The sequence below is a fragment of the Carassius auratus genome, chromosome 5 (genome assembly GCF_003368295.1).
Source record: "Carassius auratus strain Wakin chromosome 5, ASM336829v1, whole genome shotgun sequence".
In the NCBI taxonomy this organism is placed as follows: domain Eukaryota; kingdom Metazoa; phylum Chordata; class Actinopteri; order Cypriniformes; family Cyprinidae; genus Carassius; species Carassius auratus.
Window position 1 is genome coordinate 1,258,658 of NC_039247.1, and position 25,723 is coordinate 1,284,380.

Genomic DNA, 25,723 nt, shown 5'->3' on the forward strand with positions numbered 1-25,723 from the left:
TAACAATAAATCTTAAAATATTTGATAAGGTTTATAAAACAGAAAAATTACCAATTATAAACACATTACAACATATTTTACAGAAAAAGTAAATCCTGTCAAACCCGTAAGACCCTTTTGTGCAGAACAGAAATTAAGATATTTTTAACAGATGAAAAAAAAAAAATACATACACAGACTTTAGGTCCACATCTGATCAAACTTAAGTAAAGTTAGTAACTTGTCACTTAGATTAACTTGTTCAAGTGTGCTGGACTAGGTTGGAGCAAAACTCTGCATGTAAGTGCATTGTTGAGATCTCCTGCAAAAATCTGTGATCAGGACTAAATGGCAAACAATACTGAAAGGAGAAAGACGACCAATACAATCATGTTAAGATCAAAGTTAAAAGTTTTGATTCATAAATGCACAATATCTGAAAATGCACATAGATGAGAAGAAAGCAATGTGTTTAAGTTAGACACATTTTTTTTTAATTCTTATTATTATTCTTTAAATAAATGATAATTACCTTGTGGCTTATCAATGATTTTCAGTCTCTGAAAGAGATAATAATTCATTATGATACTGTTGTAAATGAATGATGCTCATTCCAATTTAATTTTGAAAAATAAAAGACATAAATATATGTTGTAGGATCAGATGATCCAATAAATATGAAATTTCCCTCCCCCGATCAATTCTCAGTTGGAAACTGTAACAATGAACCAGGTAAAGCAGAACATTTATTTTGATGATATTCAGAAGTACTGGAGCCACAAAGTTAAAAACAAAAGAAGAAAGAACAAAGCCGAGGGAAACTGGATAAAACATTGGCTGGATCATCATGGGATTATTTTTAGAAAAGGAAAATAATAGGAATAGGTAACATGAAGTTCTGAATAGGAAAATTATAAGAATGCTAAAGGAAATTATTGATTTGACTAATTTTAATTTAGAGGTACAGTCTTTAGCAAATGATCTTTGAGATTACAGACCTCTACTCTAACATCTCAAAAGTTTGAGAAGCAGTTTCAAAATGTACATCCTGTTAATGCTGCAAACAGATGTTGCTCAACAGTTTAAACTGCCACGTGTGTGTATCTTGTGTATGTTGTACAATTGTTTCACGATGCATTTTGCAACATATTGTGTTGCAAGATGATAGCCTACTTCTGTCCCATGTTATGTTATTATTTTATCTCAAGAAGTGTTATCTAGTTGAGAAACTGCTCAACTGCTTGTCCAATGACTTTAAGATGTTGTAATTTAGATTAAAGTAGAGATAGATTAGCTTATTTCTTTGAAAAGATGCTGCAATAATTACAGTATTTCCCACAGACTTGTACTCTGTGCCGGCATATCTATTCAAGTTCCTTCTCTGCTAGCAGGAGTGGTAGAGATCGAGCTTTCCCTGGTTAAACTGTACACAAAACAGTGATCTCACAAACGCTGATCTATCAGGCATTACATTCAAGAAGAAATGAAAATGACATCCAACATAAAATGGGACACACCACTTCCCCAGCAGAACACAATTCTACAAAGATTTTCAATATTTCTCATAATACATGTGACTACTGAATAGCTGATACATATAGGTAATTTAGCAATATGTAAAACCATGCAAATCATTTACCTAAATATTAGCCTAAACTGGTAAGATACAGTAGCTTTTTTTCCAAAATGGCAGTTATTGGGCAAAGTGATGCAAATGCTGTGGGGTAAATTGTATCAGCATTTTAACTTACACCACCATAAGGCAATTTATTTAAGTTAAATCTCGGAATTATAAACTGGTGTTTTGTGATATTAGTGGTTTAGTTTATCAGTTATACATATTATTTGCAGTTTATTTGATGGGGGAAAGTGCAGTTTATTTGATTGGGTATAAGTGACCAAATCCTTCTCTGATAAGAACCAGAAAATGCTTTTCATCACATTATAATCATATATATTTTTTCCACCTGTAGTCCCTAATGGTCCCTAAATGTACTTGCAATTATAGAATCACCCATACGCTATATCCGGTTTTCACCCACCTGTTTGCGTTCACTTAAGCTATAACTGACTGTATTTACGTGAGATACTCCACATGATGGAGGTTTTGACAGCTGTGTGTGTGTTTGACAATAAAGGCGAATGGGGGACACACTCCGAAGATAGCAAGTGTAGTGGAAAAGGCCAGGTACACAGAGCGACAGAGAGAGGTGGAGGTTCCGGATTTAAATGCAATCGCGTCTGTTAAGTGAGGAAGACACTGCAATAGCTTCTTTTACATGGACCCTTCAAATCCGATTGTAATAGGACTAGAAGCACAATCAGGATAAAAAAGTCACATGTAAATATATCAGTCAGATTGAATTGTCCAGATCCAACAAAAAATTTGCTCTGATTGTAAGGGGTGGTTTATTCCTTTTGTAATCCCAGTGTGAGAACATGTAAAGTCAAGTCAGTCCCTCTGTATAGATTTTAAAATCTATAGGACAGGACCGGGCTAATATGGTCATACTTCCTGGTTCTAGTAAGAACTCTTGCTGCTGCATTTTGAACTAGCTGTAGTTTGTTTATTAAGCGTGCAGAACAACCACCCAATAAAGCATTACAATAATCTAGCCTTGAGGTCATGAACACATTAACTAACATTTCTGCATTTGACATTGAGAGCATAGGTCATCATTTACATATGTTTTTTAAATGGAAAAATGCAGTTTTACTAATGCTAGAAATTTGGTTTTTAAAGGAAAGATTACTATTAAATAACACAAATAGGTTCCTAACTGATGATGAAGAACTGACAGCGCAGCCATTAAGTCTTTGACAGCGTTCTAGTTTATTACATGCAGAGTTGGTTTGTTTCACCAGGCCTCTAAGAAATATAGAGCTGAGTATCATCAGCATAACAGTGAAAGCTAACCATGTTTCCTGATGTTATCTCCAAAGGGTAACATGTAAAGCGTGAAAAGAAACGGCCCTAGTACTGAGCCTTGAGGTACTCCATACTGCACTTGTGATTGACATGATACCTCTTCATTCACTGCAATGAATTGATGGCAGTCATATAAGTATGATTTAAACCATGCTAATGAACTTCCATTAATGCCAGGAAATTTTTCTAATATATTCAAGAGTACGTTGTGGTCGATAGTGTCAAACGCAGCACAAAGATCCAATAAAACTAATAGAGAGATAAAACCATGATCAGATGATAAGAGCAGGTCATCTGTAACTCTAATGAGAGCAGTCTCAGTACTATGATACAGTCTAAATCCTGACTGGAAATCCTCACAGAGACCATTTTTCTCTAAGAAGGAATATAATTGTGAGGATACTACCTTTTCTAGTATCTTGGAAAGAAAAGGGAGATTAGAGATAGGTCTGTAATTAACTAGTTCTTTGGGGTATAGTTGTGTTTGTTTCATGACAGTCTTAATAACAGCCATTTTGAAGGTTTGACAATGAGGAATTAATAATAGTCAGAAGAGGATCTACGACTTCTGGAAGCATCTCTTTTAGGAGCTTAGATGGAATAAGGTCTAACATACATGTTGTTGGTTTAGATGATTTAACAATTCTTTTTCTCCTATAGTAGAGAATTACTGGAACTGTTCTTCAGGGGATCTATAGTGCACTGTCTGATGTAATACTGTAGCTGACGGCTGCATGGTTACAATTTTATCTCTAATAGTATCGATCTTAAAAGTAAAATATTATCGACTTTCAGCTGTGAGTCCCATAATGGGGGGTTCTGGCTAACAGGTTAAGACTCTCATCAACAAACAACTGGTTTAGGGTGAGGAAAGGGTCACATTTACTACTTCTTTTTTTTTTAAGCAGCACTGCACAATAATTCATGTGCAGGTCATAGCCTAATAAGAACCCAAAGTAGATAAATATTATGTGTGCTTTTTAAAACAGCATGCGACAACAGCAGGAAACTGTATATTCATGCAGTGTGCGCATGTCAAAAGAATACATTCGATCAGAAGCTTTTGACATATAAACGCATATATCAACCTGATCACTTGATTTAGCGTTCATGTAAACACTATGTTTGGATTCGTCGATCAGAATGAATTCCTTCTGATGGAAGCAAAAAGTGTCACGCACCTATTGTTGCAACATCGGTCCCAGAGAGAGTCTTCTCAAAACACTTCTTCTACTTGCTCAGATCATCCAGTCATACAAAAAAGTTGGAAATGCAAGACAAAATACTTTTTTGTATTTTTTTAAATAAGTCACTTAAAATAGAGCTGAAATACGGCACTGTCCGGGAAAAACAGGACATCTGGTCACCCTTATAAAATAGCCAATCCTTCATTGGTAAAGTCACACACTTAGGCCTGCATTTATTTATTTCGTTATTTTAGGTTTTTTAAGCTATATGAGCATAATAAATTTATTAGATTTATCAGATTTTATTGGTGATTTCATATTAAATTTAATCAAGAGGTGAACAACTTTGAAAATGAGATTTTTCCACATTCACATATTTTACAATAACGAGCATTTGTGCTGTTTGAAATCAAATGGCCAGGACAAAACTTTATTTTTAGAGAGCAGTTTATTAATTAATTGAAACAGAAGCACGCATAATTGTAATCATGTCTGTAGAAGGCTATTGTTGATTTGATTATCAGTGATCATTTATTTTTATTGCTTATTGAATGTCAAGCATTAAGGAACAAACTGAAACTTGCAGAAATGTGTTTTAACATATCAAACAGAAAAGGGCTGCTTTCTTCTAGCCTTTTAGTGAGAAATCAGCTTGGTGAAATAAAATTACATGACACTTACAGTCTTTACTAAGTTTTAATGACTGATGATCCACAAAAAATTTGACTACTGAAGAGAACAGCTAAATGACAAATATGCATGGAATATGGCATTTCTTATAGTTATTAGTTTGAAATAAATGTAAACATGATTGAAAAGCTCTAAATTGATGAGAAACATACTTTTTATAAATAAACAGACCATTAGTTAGTTGTTGTGTTCTCCTTGATATTGTAAGTAATATTTTGTTTGTTTCATTTCATTTAAAAGATGTGTCAGCATTAAGTGACAAAGAGTATGGGTTTACTTAAACACACACACACACACACACACACACACACACACACATTAAATCAATCAGTAAGGACTTATTATTCAACTCATTAGTTGAGTCCTTTCTGCCCAACAGCTGCACCTATCTGCTCCAGCAGTTTCTCTCTGTTGTTTGAGATGTTTTTTCCAGCGACCTTCATAAGATTAGTGATCATCTCAGCACTGTAAGGACCTTGTAAGGTGATATAATTGTTCCTCAAACTCTCAATGTCACCTGAGGAAAGAGTAAAACACTTAAATGAGAACATAATTGATATTTCTTTTTTTTCTTTTTTTTTTTTTTTTGTCTAAACTTGCCTCCACAGTTGACCACATTAAACAGAGGGATGTGAATCACGGTTGGAGTGTTTGTGCCTTTGAACACATAGAAGTCCTTTGGGTTCTTCAGGTCTTCACTGGGGATGTTGACTTCAGGGAAAGGGATGTTTCGTTCCTTGCAAATCTCAGCAGCTTCTCTCACTGTCTGCAGTGGTAAAGTTTAACAGTAACACTTCATTTGACAAACATTTGAGTTGAAATTAAAGTTGATATTCACTGAAATAATAAGTCTGAGATTAATGGAAATGCTCTCCAGGTATTATTGATAAATATTTAAAAAAATAAATCATATACACTTGTTTTAATGGTTTTCTTTCTTTTGTATTTTCTTATTAATAAAATGATACACAGTATTTGTAATCATCTGTCAATGTATTGTAAGGTTAGTGTGACCTCTGGTAGTCACGATGAATGTCATGAGGAAAAAGCAGCATGATTATTCCTGTTGTATTCTACTGAAGAAAAACTATGTAAAGGAGAGTAAATTATCATTTATAAGTGATCTAATCTTTTAACTTATATTATAGTATGTGTTATATGTTCATATATAATACCATGAAAGGATCGTCATCACTGAAATCCAGGGAAATTATGAGATCAATGTTTCTTTCTTTTCTCAGCACTGAGAAGTAGGGTGAGTTCAGCAACAGTCCGGCGTCTTTATAGTCTCTCGTCTCACTTTCCAGAAGAGTAGAAGGCATTGTTTTATCTGATGGATAACAGCATGAAATCAGTTTATTTTTCACATTGAATTACAAATTTACAAATGGGTCTGTTTTCACCATTCAGGTTGTGGAGAAAGTCATATTTCCTGCCCCAGATCCACTGATACATGCTTTTGTGAATGCTCAGCCAAAGATCTGTAAAACAAATGCGTAGTGGTTCTCTTTTGATGGTTTACTAGTTTTCTACAGCTTTATGCTTTAAAGTACCTACATAGTTATAAAATCTAAAGTGAAACACATTATACAAATCAAATACATTGTAAAGATGGTTCAACCTACCAGAATGAGGCAACCTATTGAGGACATAACACAAAAAATTACACTCAAATTCAGTGTGTTCATCCATACAGGGCTTTGCAACTTCGTTATCTTTGAAAGAAGAAATGAAAGAAAGAAAGAAAGAAAGAAAGAAAGAAAGAAATTTGTACAGTACATTATTGAGTTCTTGTTATCTGGCAGGCTATAACTGTAGTTTGTGTATCTTGTGTTAATTAGTAAGTGTGATAAACGGAGTATAAAATGAACTAAAAAATAACTTGTCTCCTATACAGGTGTTGGTCATATAATTAAAATATCATCCAAAAGTTGATTTATTTCACTAATTCCATTCATATTATATTCATTCATTACACGCAGACTGATATATTTCACATGTTTATTTCTTTTAATTTTGATGAATATAACTCACAACTAAGGAAAATCCCAAATTAAGTATCTCAGAAAATTAGAATATAACTTAAGACCAATACAAAGAAAGGATTTATAGAAATCCTGGACAACTAAAAAGTATAAAAATGAAAAGTATGAGCATGTGCAGCACTCAATACTTAATTGTGGCTCTTTTTGTCTGAATGACTGCAGCAATGCGGCGTGGAATGGAGTCAATCAGTCTGTGGCACTGCTCAGGTGTTATGAGAGCTCTGATAGTGGCCTTCAGCTCTCCTGCTTTCTTTGGTCTGGTATATCGCATCTTCCTCTTCCCAATACTCCATAGATTTTCTATGGGGTTAAGGTCAGGCGAGTCTGCTGGCCAATTAAGAACAGGGATACCATGGTCTTTTAACCAGGTACTGGAAGCTTTGGCACTGTGTGCAGGTGCCAAGTCCTGTTGGAAAATGAAATCTGCATCTCCATAAAGTTGGTCAGCAGCAGGAAGCATGAAGTGCTCTAAAACTTCCTGGTATACGGCTGCGTTGACCTTTGACCTCAGAAAACACAGTGGACCAACACCAGCAGATGACATGGCACCCCAATCCATCACTGACTGTAGAAACTTTACACTGGACCTCAAGCAACGTGGACTGTGTGCCTCTCCTCTCTTCCTCCAGACTCTGGGACCCTGATTTCCAAAGGAAATGCAAAATGTACTTTCATCAGAGAACATAACTGTGGTCCACTCAGCAGCAGTCCAGTCCTTTTTGAAGCGAGATGCTTCTGACGCTGTCTGTTGTTCAAGACTGGCTTGACACAAGTAATGCGACAGCTGAAACCCATGTCTTGCATACGTCTGTGTGTAGTGGTTCTTGAAGCACTGACTCCAGCTGCAGTCCACTCTTTGTGAATCTCCCCCACATTTTTGAATGGGTTTTGTTTCACAATCCTCTCCAGGGTGCGGATATCCCTATAGCTTGTTAACTTTTTTCTACCACATCTTTTCCTTCCCTTCGCCTCTCTATTAATGTGCTTGGACACAGAGCTCTCTGAACAGCCAGCCTCTTTTGCAATGACCTTTTGTGTCTTGCCCTCCTTGTGCAAGGTGTCAGTGGTCATCTTTTAGACAACTGTCAAGTCAGCAGTCTTTCCCATGATTGTGTAGCCTACAGAACTAGACTGAGAGACCATTTAAAGGCCTTTGCACGTCTTTTGAGTTAATTAGCTGATTAGAGTGCGGCACCACGTGTCTTCAATATTGAACCTTTTCACAATATTCTAATTTTCTGAGATACTGAATTTGGGATTTTCCTTAGTTGTCAGTTACAATCATCAAAATTCAAAGAAATAAACATTTGAAATATATCAGTTAGGTGTAATGAATGAATATAATATACAAGTTTCTCTTTTTGAATGCAATTAGTGAAATAATAAACTTTTTGATGATGTTCTAATTATATGACCAGCACCTGTACACACAACATTGTGCTTAAGCCATTTAAGATGCTTTGATTTGAAGCTAAAATTAATTTGATGACATTCTCATGATCTATTCAGTAACACTTTACAATAAGATTCATGAACAATACATATGTTAAAGTATTTAATTAATTAATAATGTTAGTAAAAATACAACAGTTCATTGTTTGATCAGGTCCACTAAATAATGTTAACAGATTAGGGGTGTCCCCGACTAAGGATTTATCATAATCGAATCGGAATTTTCGAATCTTGCCAATATTCGACTGATAGTCGAATCATATGTTTGGGGGCGGGGCAAAATACATTAACAAGAGTCAAGTCAGACACTCGACTAACATAATTACTGATGTTAACATACAGGGAAAATGTGTAAAGAATACCTTGCAGATATAAACGGGGTAAATTATGTTTTATGTTTTGATTAACAGATAGCTAACGCTTAACGTCGCGAAACCATAACAATTGTATGAAAAAACTTTTTTTACAATAGTGCTCTTATTATAACGTTAGCCTAAAACATTAGCAGTTAATTTTCTGCATTTCTGTTTTGAGCTGCGCGCGCTGAAGATGACCAGTACAGTGACGTAGTTGATAGCAAGTTTTTAATCAATGGGATTAGACTAATATTTTCATATAGAATACACTTCGTTATTTATACAACATGACATTAATATTAGGACTTAAAGGCTCTTTGCAAAAAGTGCCCGAACGCACATGAACATATCTGTGGGGCTCTGAATGTGAACTCCTTTTGTGGACACGTTCTTCATGAAACAATTTGCAGAAACACTGCAGCTAAATTCTAAAAATCCACAGCGTTTTAGTATAATGGTCTTCTCATTATAGTAGTATGTATATAACAGTCCCAGTCATAGTTATTTATATCCTGCATTGTAGTTTGACCTCCTCATGCTGTGCGCTGAAGAGATATCACCGTAGTACTACAATGAAGCGCTTGACTCAAAACCAAATGCATCTTATATCAGGTAAATAATATATCCACGATACATATATACACCGGCTGAAATGTTTTGAAATCACTTGTACCCTACCTATTCGAAAAAAAATCCAGTCTCTGCCTGTGTCAGTTTGAGTCTTGGTAAAGTTTAAATCCCCGCCTCCAAGATGTCCTCTTTCGGTCACGGATTATGGAAGGTGAAACATAAATCTATAGGTTTGGTTGGATTTATTCACGCACTTTAAAATATTAATTTGAAGCTTCTTTCTTTTCAGATTCTCACAGCTTTATCATAATAGGCTGTATATTAACTTATAGGGAGAAAACCGCTAGTTCTATTTGAAGTCAGACATATGAGCTCCCCCACAGTCAAAATGGCATAATCAATAACACCCCACAAATATTCGACTGTAAGATTGGTAGTCGAATCAGGCTCCTCGAATCAAAGCATACCTGTAGATTCATCGACTATTCGGGGTCACCCCTATAACAGATACATCTTTGATTTTAATAATGTATTAGTAATTAGTTAAATTAACATGGTATACAATTAATAAAAGATTTACATGTATTTTTCATTTGAAAATGGAACTAAATTGTGAAGTGTTACTACAGTATATGTTTATATGGTAAATGGTAAATGGTAAATGGACTGCATTTATATATATTATAAGAGTGGCATTTTATTGTGGCAAGCCTAAACCACACCTGTGCAATAATCATGCTGTCTAATCAGCATCTTGATATGCCAAACCTGTGAGGTGAATGGATTATCTCGGCAAAGGAGAGGTGCTCACCAACACAGATTTAGACAGATTTGTGAACAATATTTGAGAGAACTAGGCCTTTTTTGAAAAATTCTTAGATCTTTGAGTTCAGCTCATGAAAAATGGGGGCAAAAACAAAAGTGTTGCATTTATAATTTTGTTCAGTATATATATATACTGAACAAAATTCACAAACTTTGATGTCATCTGAATCTCTTTCACCTAATATATTAGGTGAAAGAGATTCAGATGACATCAACGTTTGTGAATTTGTGGATTTTAATGTGTTTGAAGACAAAAGCCTTCAAAAGACATAGAAATAAATGGTTAAATAACCTACTGAGTTATTATTCAAATACAAATGTATGTGTTCATCAGTAGTTAATGCAATGTTGAAACACTTCTTAATCCTGAAACATAGTTTTGTTTTTACTGACTAATGACTGGTCTCTGTGTGATTGTCCACAAAACTAAAGTCTTTCTGAATGTAGCTATACAAGCAGTACGCTGTTTTAAAAAAAGGGAACATTTAAAAGATGAAAGAGGAATTAGGGAAAATCAATAAATTATAAATATTTTATTGCTATTGTGTGAATAATATTTAATCTAACTGTAGTCTGACTATGAGTATTTTAAAAGGTAATATGTAATATAATACATTAGGAATCTGATTACATAATCCAGATTACATGTAATCTGTTACTTCACAACTCTGATTATTAACAGTATTTATTAGCAAATTAAAGATTATCATCTTTATATCTTATCTTTTATTTTTCATCTTTATAGAGTTTGACCTTTCATTTGGCTGCAGGAAGCACAAACAGAACAGTAGAATCAAAAGATAAAACTTATCCAAAAATAAATGAAGACATACTTTACCTTCGCTTGTTACAAAAAGATTTGCAATTGCCATCACTAAAGGATAATTTTTTTCTAAGAAATCTGGGGGAAAAGTCAAATATAATCAGGGTTAACATTAAATGAAATGACTGACTACTTTCGGCAGAAGTGAATTTTCAAATGCAGCTTTACCCTTTATTTTTTGCCAGAGGTATTTCTTAATCTCGTCTTTATCACCTAAAGCGCTGCCACACAGAGCTGCAGGAAATACATTAATGTTTAAAAGTGTTCACAATAAATGAATCAAAAACATGATTTTAAAACAAAATATGCAATATAACAGTCAAATGCAACAACTTGTCATTTGAACCCTTAAATAGTTTTTTTTTTTTCTTAAAATCACTAAATCCGCATCTCGCTGTGTTGTTAAAATGATGCATGATTTTTAATATTTCTAACTGTAATGTTGCAAATATAAGTAAACTCTCCAGTAACAGAGATTGTTACCTTGCAGGTACAGCATGTCCATTTCTTCCTGAGGTTTTGTCTTTGAGCCACTGTCAAACTGGCTGCCGAAGCTGCATGTTTTCACAAACGCTCCACTGAGAGAATAACCAGCTTCAAGTGGACTGATCTCAAACCAGGGGTCTTCTGTGCCTGCATACAGAAGACACCACCATATAACAGCTGACACGAGCACAAAAACTCACTTTAATTTTTTCAGACACCAACACAGACCTTTCTCGTTCTTGCATCCTTGGGATTGCATGTCGATCATTGTGTAGATGGGAAATGGTACTTTATTGTGCTGGACCCACTGATCTGAAAGTTTGCATTCATCAATCTGAAGAGAATATAATATATGTAACATAATCTCAGAAAAACTTAAAGAATGGAGTCCATAAGAACCTGCAAATCTTCATTTTTACAGCAAGTAAGATTCTACAAAGAGAATTAATACAAATTAATCACCTATTCAGCTATGCTTGTGTTCAGTTCAGTTCAATTGAGACTAGCCTTTAAATCTCAGTTTTCAATGTGGTTTCAGACTTTGGACCTTGTTGCATGTGTGTTTGCTATAGCAGAGGATGGTGAATAGTTATGAATAATTACAGACCTCTTTCACATATTCTGTGATGACCATCACTGCCCAGACGTCAGTCAAGCTGAAGTGGTCTTTCTCATCGCAATATTTGTTCAGTTTGGCTAGTTTGTCTGTAAAGCTGACTCCTGGACCGCTGAGTCTCCTGATGATTTGGTCCTTCACAATCTCTAGTTTGGTGGACCAGTCTGGTTCTTGGTATAAGGAGGCCATGCACCTTCAGAGAAGAACATACTGCTCTCAGTTTTTAACATTCAACCCAATTCAATCTCTGTGTTTGTGGTTTCTCAGGGTTTGTACCAGGTGGATCCAGAGACTCCGCTCAGATAAAGGATGCAGTCCAGAAGACCCGCTTTATCAAGCTGAACCAGGGATCCCAGCAAACCCACCATGGCTCTTTGTCCTCCTCCAGTAATGCAATGTTTGGCACTTCATCCTGAAATGCACACAGTTTCACTTGGGAAACAGTTGATGTTCATCAGCAACAACATCATTCATCATTGTTGGTCATTTCAAGAAAGAACAGACAGTAAGATATTAGAGGTTTAATGGTACACAGACAGTTTGGTATGCAAAAACTATACAACTGCCTCTATTTTTATTAAACAGTGGTTTACTGAACAAAACACGGCTTTGTCTTGAAATAAATGTAATTATAATTAACATTTTCTGAAGGATGGAAAATCTACCTAAAACTATGTGCTGTATGAAGCCCAATTTCTTGCCCATTAAAATAATATTAAATGTTACAATTATAACGGATTAGTGTTAATTTTTGTCAGCTATTTTTAATTTAGTCTTAGTCCTGTGTCAAATAAAAAATGCAAAAATGGCATTAGAGTTTACATATAGTCCTGTTGTGTCTAATTTGAAAAGAGCCAAGCAATTAACAGATATCTATAAAACAGTTTGGTAGTAACTTGTACAACGCTTATTACAAAATATATTTACGGTTTAAAAGTTAAGCGCCCTCTAGCGGGCGTAAAAATAATGACAGTATCGTGTTGCATCATTGCCAATCCAAATGCGTGCTTATTTAATTGCAATGTGTGGACTTTTTACACCAATCTCACATTAATTCGTACTGTGTAAATTGTGCAACAAATGTTGTAAATGTTGTGCCTTAATATAGTTCAAACTGTAATATTAAAAGATCAAATTTAGTAATCACTATATCAATGATACATTGTTTATATAGACAAACAGAAGAGGCAAGAATATGAACATAATCTGCTTAATGGCTCAATGTTTTCCTTATAATGGTTTTCTATGGGAAAACATTTAATATGTAACTTTGCACATTGTTTATATTCTGGGTTCATGTGCTTGCCTGTACAAAATATACATAATCAATAAGGTGTTAACTGAATTTCACTTTATCTAATATCTTACTTCATTACTACTTCATGCAAACTACATTACTTACCTTACTGCAGTTTATCTCGAGTTTCTGCAGGCTTTGAAAAACAGTGTTTCTCCTTTCGAACACAAACTCTTCCTCCTTTTTATGTAGAGAGCGTGCAATTCTCACCTCAACACTGCAATGGAGACATACAGGCATACTGATATTTCATACATTTTTATTTATTTTAGATTTGCAAACAATTAACTCAGATGTTAATTATGATGAGATCGCAGAACGATCCAGTTTGTAATAGACATTAACTGTGTTTATTGTTAAATTGTTCAACCCCTGGTGAATATAATAATTTATAGATGTACGCTTTTCTAAAGATACATTTATTTTTATTGCATAAGAAAACAGTCTAGAAGCAAATTACAAGTTATAATGTCAACATATAATGTCATGTTTTGAGCTACAGTATAAGATATATTTGGTAATATCTATCTCATAATTATTCAACCCCTATTCTAAATGGCTATTTTTAAGTTGTTTATTGTACAGTATGGTACAAAATAGTCTTAGAAGAAAAATAAGCCTTTGGAAATTCTATAATATAACTGAATTACAGTAACTTGAGCTGTTGGGCTGATGATAAACGCGGCGAAACATTAGTGTTGTAGATACTATGTAGCAATATGTACTTAAACTGGGGTTACATACTATGTAGCCTACACATATAGTTACTATGTAAGTACACAGGTATTAGGGACATTCCTTTCTTTGGTAGCACTTTATTTTATAGTCCTGTTCCTCATGTACATACTATGTACTTATTATAGTAATTACAATAACTATGTAATAACTAGGTACTAACCCTGAACCTACCCCAAAACCTAACCCTACCCCATGTATTTACCTTGTATTACCAGAACTTTCTTAAATAAATACACTGTAAGTACACTATAAGTACATGTTAGTACACGTACTGTAAAATAAAGTGCAACCGCTTTGGTACATAATTAATGTTTCTCAGTTGCTTTGACACAATCTTTTTTGTTTAAAGCGCTATATAAATAAAGGTGACTTGACAATATAAAGTGTCAAGTTTTGATTTTTCATCAACTTTATGTTCTCAGAATTACTAAAATATGTTAAAGGCACAGTATGCAAGATTTTTTTATTAAAATATCCAAAAACCACTAGAATAATGTTATATATATTTTGCTGACTTGTGTACTTACATTATACCAAATGTTTCAATTAATGTTTAAAACCAGAGAAATAAACAATTTTAACTAGTGACATGGACCGTGTCCATAGTGTCATTGTGTCGTCTGCCATTGATGTCACACACCCTTGATTTCCTGTTTGGTTGAAGTTAGTAGAAAACATGGAAACACCAAAGACGCTTTTATATGTTATGCATTTTGTTGAACTGGTGACAACCACACAGAGTAGCATTGTAACAGAATTTTCAAATCTATTGAGTATGATAAAACAGCACTGCACAAGGATTGGAAGCGGTCGACTATTGCATAATAATTCCACTCTCAGTCACGGCGTTATCAAAGGCCCTGTCCCAAATGAAACACTTCATGTGCACTTGTGGTCTTAAGGACTACAATGGCCACCACACGCATGTGTCTCCTAAGTCCACGAGACCATAGGGTGTCTAAGAGCGCCTCCTTTGTTGGTTTTATGCGACCTCGATCCAAACTTCTGCTGAGCCTGCACTTTACCTGACAGTCAAAGAGACATTACGTCACAAAAGTGCGGACTCAGAGGAAGACTGAAAGGGTTTATGGTGCCATTTGGGTCAGGGCCAAACTACGCCCTTATTTTGTATACACGCCCTCTAGAGGCGAAAACTTACATATTGTGTAAAATTTTATAAAATGTTGTTATTGCCAGCAAAACTTCTTGCTGGTCAATAATTTTGATTGCAACTTTATAATGCTGGAATCTGAGCAGGATTACAGACCTTTCCTGGAGTTTGGATGCACTCATCTGTAAAACAAGTTCAAAGTCAAGTTACACCATCCTTTCTGATATTTAAATTATTAAACCACAAATAATGCTAACTTTTTTTTTTTTTTTTGAATGAAATTTACATGAAGACATTTTCGCAGACAGTTTTATCTAAAGTGATTCACAAATCAGAACAATAGAAGCAATCAAACTGACCCTGGACCACAAAACTAGCCATAAGGGTTCATTTTTTTGGTTGAGAAAAAATTTGATTTATACATCATCTAAAACAATTAAGCTTTCCATTGATGTATGCATTTTTTTTTTGATAGGACCTTGATACAACTGTTTGAAAATCTTGAATGTGAAAGTACAAAACATTTTAAATTGGAGAAATCTTGTCCAATTGCCTTGTCCAAATGAAGTTCTTAGCAATGCATATTACTAATGATAAAAAATTTTTTAATATTTATTTGCAGTAGGTAATTTACAGAGTAATTACATTTTTTATTTAATTACCTTTTATAAAAGCTTTAAAAATATATACTCACTGTTCTTGTGTAGTCTTGTAAAATCCAGCGATTCCCCAATAAAAACAGCAGCTGTTTTCTCTCGGATCAGGCAGAAGATGTTCTTTTATAGGACTCTAGATTTTATCATGAAGGGTGGAGATGAACGTGGATTGGGCTTCAGACCAAAAAACAAGTTCTTCCATGTAATTTCTTTGTAACTGGGAGGAGATGGTGGAGTAAAAAAGCTTAATGTGAAAACATGGTAAACCATTGTAAATTTTATAATAAAGTTTATATATTTATAATTTAATATTGATGTAATAATAATTTAATATTTCAAATATTATAATATTTAATTGCTTAACAAATTATTATGTTTTACATTTAATTGATAATAAATATTATATATTACATATTCTAATATAATATACAATATTTAAGATTGTATACTGCAACTAATGTCACAGAGTTTATTTTGGAATTAAATGAATATATTTCAGCATTTGTCTTAAGAGAAGGTGACATAAAAACTGTGTTGGACACTTGCCAATGTACTGTAGTGGACAGCAGATGACGACTGGAAAGCTTCATATTAACTTGATACAACAAAGCATGCATTTTGTCTTCATTTGTGAAAGTCAGCGTGAGGACTTCAGCAAATGGATACAAAATTGATTAAACCTACTTCAAATCGATTTACAGAACTGTACTTAATGAGAGCTGTGTGCAATAAAATGAATGCAACCTTGCCTATTAAGATATATACTGTATATATGAATGGTCATTGTTCAGCATTGTACCTTTATGCCTTTATGATTTATTTCTACTTTACACATTAATGTACATTTTATTGTCTTACATTTGTTGCAGATTTTCTTAAACTAAAAAAAAATCCATCTTTTAAAAAAAAGCTATTAATGCATTTATAAAACCCTGATAATAATCATACACATGCACGCACACACACACACACACACACACACATAACTTTTTATTAAATGAATCCTAATTAAAATTTAGATACAGTTTTATATTGCAATAAATTTCACATTTGATCGTCAAATTAATGTACAAACAACAAAGACAAGTATAGTATTTTCTGCTATTTGTTTATTGGCATTTTTTTATTTTTTATGACTGAATGCCAGTATCAATGATACCAATACTGTTTCCTCCATAAAATCGCCCCCCTACCATTAAATCTTAACATTTACTAGAATTTAAAAATAACTTCTAATTTAAATGAACTTAAAACAATCTAAACCATTAATAAATGTCATATTTACCTGTGTCCTTCAGCAGAAATATACAGAAATAGAAATTGAAGTTATTAAACACTAAATTCTAAATTTTATATATATATATATATATATATATATATATTTGTCCTTTGATTAATAGACATCACAGCAATCGGTTTATTTGGTTATTTTGGCTGTTGTTTCTTTAAGAGCTGCCGCTGCTGAACGTGACACAGATCTTGCATCATATTTTCTCGAAACACTTTTTATCTTTTCTAACCATACTTCAAGTTTAAAAGTCTCTATTAATGAGCTGACAAGTTAAATTTTGTGTGTTAAATGGGTGGGACAGTGCTGGGCTGCTCCAGGACAGTTTTAAAAATCATGTTGTGTAATATATTTGTAACAATATAAAAATATTCGTAGTCATGGGAAGGAGGAACATCTAACTGAAAACTTTAATAATAAAATAAAACCAAAACAGCCCCTCGCGGACAATTGCCGTGCACAAACAAAACAAAAACAAAAAATAAAACCAAGTTCTGGTCCTCTCTCGTCCTTCACTGTCTTTTTGGGAACTTCATCACTTAACTATTGGGTTCTATCTCTTTGTCCTATAACACGGGACTAAATGAGTTCACAGTTCAATTTATTTGCTGCCATAACCTTTGTTTAGCCCAGTTAGGTCTGGGATAGGGAGTCTGAGCAACCACAACCCAAATAATAATCTGAATCACCTTTTATTACCAGGTATGTTTACAGAGACAAGGAATTTGTTTTCATGACACAAGCTTCCACAGTGTAACTGAATGACAGTGACAGTCAAAAAATGGAAATGGAAGTAAATAAGAAAAAAAAATGTACAAATTGACAATTGTATGTACAGACTGTTTTGTATGTATGGGTATTGTCACGATAGCCACACAAGAACAGAGGACAGGTAGATCCAATAGCAGTAAATGTTTCTTTAATAAGGGAAAACCGTTACATCAAATCCAGTCTAGGCAGGGGTCAAAACCAAGGTGGCAATCAAAACTCAACAGAACAAAAAACACAGGCATGAACAGGACCAGGGACCAGGGGCAGCTGAGTGCAATGAGGAGACAGAGATCATGTGATTCAGGAAGAGACACACACCGTGGGAAAGGAGGACATCTAGTGGTTACCCAGGGAACACAAACCAGACACTGTGACAATACCCCCCCCCCCCCTACGGAGCGGCTACCAGACGCTCCAAGAAGTGACCGACAAGACAAGAGACCAGGAAGTGGAGCTTCAGAGGGAGGGACGGAGGGACAACACAACAAGGAGACCAGGGTGGGTCAGAGCGTTCAGGGACCCAGGACAGTACCGACCGGGCAGGATTCCAGGGTAGAGCAAGTGGAACTGGGGCCCACCACAGCCGTGCGGTTGAGACAGAGGCCCACCCGGGCGGCGCAGAGGACCACCACATCCGCGTGGTCGAGACAGAGGCCTACCCGGGCAGCGCAGAGGACCACCACATCCGTGTGGTCGTGACAGAAGCCCACCAGGGCGGCGCAGAAGACCACCACATTTGTGCGGTCGAGACAGAAGCCCCCCAGGGTGGAGCAGAAGACCACCACATCCGTGTGGTCGAGACAGAAGCCCACCAGGGTGGCGCAGAAGACCACCACATCCGTGCGGTCGAGACAGAAGCCCACCAGGGCGGCGCAGAAGACCACCACAGTGGGATCGAATAAACAGGAGAGCAAGTCTGGTTAGGCAAGTCTGAAACAGAGAACATGAACAAGTTAAGGGTAGCCTCCGTGGCCACAACAGGATCAGTCGAGCCAGGGGCGGAGTGGCAATCAGGACGATCGGGACTTTTCTTGGTCGGCCGGTAGACCTAGCGTGCGCAAGAAGCGTTACTGGATGTACGGCAAGTCAAATAGTTCAAAATACTGTCCTAAATCTTAAACTTGAAAATAAATTTAAGACGAGAGGTTTTTTCAACTTGAAATGCAAAAACATAAGACAAAAATTAAGGAACAACTGCAAGATGAATAATAATAAAAAAGAACATAAACAGGAGTGTGAGAATCATTTTACTATGCTGCAGTGTAACAAGAAATTTGTCCATTTTTGCTTTCCTTACATTCAGGTGTGTTTGGTTTATTTGCATGCGGGAATGTTGCCAAATCCACGGAATTTATGCTACTTTGGGAAATTGTTTGATTAACTATTTGGTTGGGTTTATTAGACGGACCTGGCAACCCGACTGCTACACCGGCACTGTATTTCTTAAAGCCCCTTTCACACTGCACGTCGGACCCGCAATATTTCCGGAACATTGCCGGGTTGCCTTCTGTGTGAAAGCAACCACGTCCCGGAATTGATTACTGAATTGAACCTGGGTCGGGGACCTAGTAACATTGGGGGGTTCGACCCGGGACGAGCGCTTTGTGAACAAAAGCCATATCTAATTCCGTGTCGCGCGTTATCGCGCGACTCTTTTACCGGCTGTTTTGAAGGAAGATCAACATTCGCAATGAAAACATATGTGCAAACTGTAATGAAGCAGAGATCAGTTAGTTACTAACTTTCCGCGCTGACGCCGAGACCGTTTGCTTGCTTCAGTGAAAGTATAACGTGCCTAGCGTTGTCGACTCGTACATTACACGTCACGCGCTGATGTCACGTGTCGTTACAGGATCTTCAAGGGTTGTGTGTGAAAGCACGCACATATACCGGGTCATCACTGGCAGTATGAAAGTGCCAAATCTAGCGACCAGGGACCAATTGCAGGAACACTTAACTCCTGTATTTGCCGGAATGGCAGTGTTAAAGGGGCTAAGTCATAGTTACCCCCCTGCACACTCATCTCATCTCCCCCGTCATATTCTTCATACAGAACTTTCATGGTCACAAAAAAAAAAAAAAAAGAGTATTTAATTCATTTGTTTGTTCTTAAATTAACATAGAATGGAGTTAAACCTCCTGGGAATGGGGAATTTGTTTATCCAATGAACCGATTGCAGGTCAAGTCTGTTTACAAGTTGCCTTTGTCCATGAATATCACCAGTGACTTGGCTTGACTCCGGAGTGTCAACGGTGACTAGCCCTGACTCTGGAAGGTCAACGGTGACTAGCCCTGACTCTGGATGACTCTGGACGGTCATTGGTGACTAGCCCTGACTCTGGAAGGTCAACGGTGACTAGCCCTTACTCTTGAAGGTCAACGGTGACTAGCCCTGACTCTGGATGACTCTGGACGGTCATTGGTGATTAGCCCTGACTCTGGAAGGTCAACGGTGACTAGCCCTTACTCTGGAAGGTCAACAGTGACTAGCCCTGACTCTGGATGACTCTGGACGGTCATCGGTGACTAGCCCTGACTCTGGAAGGTCAACGGTGACTAGCCCTGACTCTGGAGGGTCCACGAGCACCTGACTCAACTCTGGAGGGTCCGAGGGAACCTGACTCGACTCTGGAGGGTCCACGGGAACCTGACTCGACTCTGGAGGGTCCGAGGGAACCTGACTCGACTCTGGAGGGTCCGAGGGAACCTGACTCGACTCTGGAGGGTCCGAGGGAACCTGACTCGACTCTGGAGGGTCCACGGGAACCTGACTCGACTCTGGAGGGTCCACGGGAACCTGACTCGACTCTGGAGGGTCAACGAGAACCTGACTCAACTCTGGAGGGTCAGCTGTGGCTGTCATCCTGTGCAGAGGTGCCGGTCAAGCAGCCATCTTGTGCAGTGGCACTGGCTCGGCAGATGTGCGCTTTGTCTCCCCTCTCCGTCGGCGGCTCGGATCCGTCCCACACGAGTCCCGAGTCGAAGGGGGGCCATGGTGGAGAGCGATGCCGAACCTCCTCTCGACCACTCACTCCTCTGCGACCTCCCCTGGTCCCACGAAACACGACCAGGCGGGTTCCCTCAAAACACTTCTTTCTCTCCCGCTCGGTGACTGGGGAGGAAACATCGAAAAACATACCGCTGGATCTTGTGTGACGGAGTCCTTCTGTCACGATAGCCACACAAGAACAGAGGACAGGTAAATCCAATAGCAGTAAATGTTTCTTTAATAAGGGAAAACCGTTACATCAAATCTAGTCCAGGCAGGGGTCAAAACCAAGGTGGCAATCAAAACTCAACAGAACGAAACACACAGGCATGAACAGGACTCGGAAGTGGCGTGATCAATACAAGGACTCTGTGACACATACTAAAACAGACAGGGTATATATACACAGGGAAATGACAATGCTAATGGGGAATTGGCTGAGTGCAATGATAAATGACCAGGGACAGCTGAGTGCAATGAGGAGACAGAGATTGTGTGGTTCAGGAAGTGACAGACAACGTGGGGAAGGAGGACATTTAGTGGTTCCCCAGGGAACATAAACCAGACAGTTTGACAGGTATGTGCAAACTGAAATATAGTATAATATTTCATTGAATCAGGTAATATATTTATTATCAGGATATACATTTGTTTAATAATAATTACGCTCACTACACCAGGAGCAGTCCCTAAAGCCTTTTTAGACTTGCATCAGTTTGCATCCTTGCAAATGACATTGTTCAATTTCCAATGGACCACACAAAAACGCAAACCACCATCCTTTTTACAAATGGGAACTACAGATGCGGCCCATGGACTATCTAAAGGTTGAATAATACCACGTTCTTGCATCTGTTTAAGATTGTCAGCCACTTCTTGTTGCAAGTGAATCAGAACTCATCTTAATAGGCCCTTGCATCCCCAGAAGCGGCCTTGACTTAAACCCCCAACCATCCAAACCCAAAATCTCTTGTGTCATGATACTGGCCACTGAAAATTCTACAACCAAAACAAAGTTGCATGTGGCTTGTCTGATTAGCTGATAGCCTCAACGAAGCTACTGTGACACCTCTTCTTAAGAAACCTTCTCTTTGATGATAGTAATTTTAATAATTTTCGCCCTATCTCAAATCTTCCATGGTTACTACATCATTGAAGAAAACTGTTTATTCAGCTACGGTCTTTCCTTAAGTGCAAATCATATTTTTGAAACTTTTGAGACTCTATTTTCCGAATTCTGTTAGACTTAACCTCGGTTTTTGATAGAGTTGATCATAAAACTCTTATTTCGACTAGAATATTTTGTGGGCATCCAGGAAACTGTTCTTAGCTGGTTCAAATCATATTTAACAAATAAAATTTCCTCTGTCAGATTACGCAATTTTTCTTCTTTGCCTGCTAAGCTTTCCTGTGTAGTGTCACAGAGTACTATTCTCGCACCCATTCTTTTTTCTTTGTATTTACTTAATTTGGGCTCTATTTTCAGAAAGCATGGGGTATCATTTCACTGCTATAGATGATACCCAAATTTATCTACCTTTGAAACTAAATAAACATGCTGCTCTAGAATCTCTTTTTGCATACCTGGATGAAGTGAAAATGTGGTTCTCTCAATTTTTTTATTTATTTATTTCTGAATTAATCAAAAACCGAGATTATAGTCTTTGGCCCCAGTAAAATTTCAGGGAGCAGAAGTATTGACCTGGACTACCTTTTTCCTTTTACTTCTTTCTGTATTAAAAACGTATCTGATCAACTTTATCCATACAATCCTACACAAAATCTGGTGATCAAAGACTTTTCTCAGTCCCCGGATCTCGTTTAAAGCATAGAGGGAATAGAGCCTTTGCGTTGGCTTGCCCTATGATGTGGAACAGCCTTCCAGCCTATATCAGATCGACAGAGTCTTTACATGTTTTTAAATCATCTCTTAAAACCTATTCCTTTTGTTTGGCTCTTAATCTATTTTGAGTTTATGGTTTGAATCTTTGGGTTGTCATGTGTTCTATGTCTTTGTCTGTTTAGCACTTTGGTCAGCCGTGCTTGCTGTTTTTAAATGTGCTACATACAAACAAACTTGAAACTTGGATACTAAATGCTTTTGTGATGTAAAGTTCCCTCGAATCCATTCACCACTATCACATCGTTGCAGGCATTTGGTCATGGCAGCATTTAGACTGATAATTAGCTTTATCATTTGGAGTCAGCCCAATGTAAACATCTCTTGCCTTGCCTGATAACAATAAGGACATAAACTTAAGTTAATGCCGCATCCCAGCCATTTACTTCAGCTGCCATCTCAAACAGCTCAGACCAGTCTGCCCATTCACGGTCTATTGCTGTAAAAGTTTCTGGCATAAAAACAGGGTGCTGAAACTGGCCGGTTTTTCTTATAACTTGGGACTAAACAAGTTCACAGTTCAATTAGTTTAGCTTGTTTTGCTCTATTCTTTTTCTATTCTATCATTTTTCTTTCTGTTTTCATGTGCATCAAATATAAATGGCATGGCAAACGTGAAAAAATCACACTTGTACTGCTGCAAGTTTTCTACACAATCCTTAACACAGTTTACGTCACCCTCACACATAAAAAAAACATTCAATACAATATAACACAATTACAAACAATAATAAAACCAATTTGACCGATCGATTCAATTTGTTGATCTGTTCCTCACATAAACTGGCGTCCCAGTATACACACACCAACACAGTCTCTGCTCGCAAAGAGTGCACTGTACATTCAAAAAAAAAAAAAAAAAATTAATTTTTTTTTTTTTAATCTTGCTTATTACTTATAAAGCCCTGAATGGTTTGCCCTTTAATGCCCTTTAATTTGAGAAATCATATTTTCTCATGTGTTTAACTAGAGAGGGGTTAAGGGAAGAGTTTCATTTCATTTTTCTTTTAACACTAGGTAAGGTATTTTCATAAACCCTCAGTTATAGTTCCTTTTGTTTGTTATTTTGATTATTTTCCCTCCTGAAGCCTTATGTTTGTATCCCACTGATTAATTTAAAATAAACCTTGTATGTCTTTTTATATTTTAAACTGGTGAGATGATTTGTGTTTGACCTGGAGACGGGAGTTCTTTCACTCTCTGCCCACAACTTTTTAGAAAGGGGGAATGTAACAATATTAATAATATTATAATTTCTAGGTAGTTAACAATATGACTGTAGTTTATTAAAAATATGACGTATTTACGTTAGTATTTTAAGAGCTTCTTGCACTTGCTTAGAATAAATGGACTAATACTTGAATCCCTTGTATTCATTCTTTGTTCTATCAACAGTTTCTTTTTCTTTTTCAAAACCGATAATACTCTCTTTATTGTATGTAATCACAACGACGAAGTAAATAAAAAGATTAGCCAAGTGTTTTTGTTTAACTCTGAAACGTGGAGTTATCTACTTTTGCCAAAAAACAACTGTTGGCATTATCTGCTTTTACAAAAAAAAAAAAAAAAAAATGACTGTTGGAGTTATCTACTTTTGCTAAAAAAAATAAAAAAATTAAAAAAAAGTTTTCTGAAAATGTATAAAAATTGAGGAATCTGTTTTTTTTTTTTTTTTGCAAATCAACTCTTCTTATATTAAAATAGAAAATAGTTATTTAAAATTTGTAATTTCACAATATTACTGTTTTACAGATTTACTGTATTTTAATCAAATTCATGCAGCAGTGATGAGCATAAAATATTTATTTCAAATACATCACAAATCTGCCCCTAAGCTTTTGAACGGTAGTGTATGCTTGAGCTATTACTTACTCATATGGTTCATAAAGTCTAGAGATGTTCTTCGACAGGAGACAGTTCCAACTCTAGAGAACGGCCATTGGCATGGAAGAATCTAGGAACAACAAAAATTTTCACAGAGCCTACATTATTTATTATTCAATATCTAAAATAAATGTATCTAAGAAAGGTGGGGGCTCAGGCCGATCTTGAACCTGAGGGTTCTGAACCAGGCCTTTCACAAGCTTCCGTTCAGAATGCTTACTCTCAAACACGTTAACGTGTCAGATTTCGAGATTGGTTTGCTGCAATAGACCTGTAAGGCACATACTGTCATGTCTCAGTCCATCCAAGACTGGGGATGGGTATAGTTTATATTTTGTCAATACTGATACTGATAACGATACTGCTAATCGATACCGGTATTTATCAATACTGTTATCAATAGGGGTGTCCCCGACTAAGGATTTTCATAGTCAAATCTGAATTTTCTAATCTTGCTGATATTCGACTGATATTCAAATCATATGTTTGGGGGCGGGGCAAAATACATTAACAAGAGTCAAGTCAGACATTCGACTAACATAATTACTGATGTTAACATACAGGGAAAATGTGTAAAGAATACCTTGCAGATATAGTTGGGGTAAATTATGTTTTATGTTTTGATTAACAGATAGCTAACACTTAACGTCGGTGAAACCATAACAATTAAAATGTTTATATATTTATTTGTTTTATTTTTTACAATAGTGCTCTTATTATAACGTTAGCCTAAAATGTTAGCAGTTAATTTTCTGCATTTCTGTTTTGAGCTGCGCACGGCTGAAGATGACCAGTACAGTGACGCATTTGATAGCAAGTTTTTCATGGGATTAGGGATTAGTGGGATTAGACTAATATTTTCATATAGAATACACTTCGTTATTTATACAACATACCGTTAATATTTAGACTATTTAAAGGCTAATTGCAAAAAGAGACCGAATGCACATGAACATATCTGTGGGGCTCTGAATGTGAACTCCTTTTGTGGACACGTTCTTCATGAAACAATTTGCAGAAACACTGCAGCTAAACTCTAAAAATCCACAGCATTTTAGTATAATGGTCTTCTCATTATAGTAGTATGTATATAACAGTCCCAGTCATAGTTATTTATATCCTGCATTGTA

The 25,723-nt window shown here is 36.3% G+C and overlaps 1 pseudogene; it reads right to left on the minus strand.

The window, feature by feature from the left end:
* Positions 1-4,524: 4,524 nt before the first annotated feature.
* Positions 4,525-24,718, minus strand: LOC113070204 (cytosolic phospholipase A2 gamma-like; annotated as a pseudogene).
* Between the last annotated feature and the right edge of the window lie 1,005 nt (positions 24,719-25,723).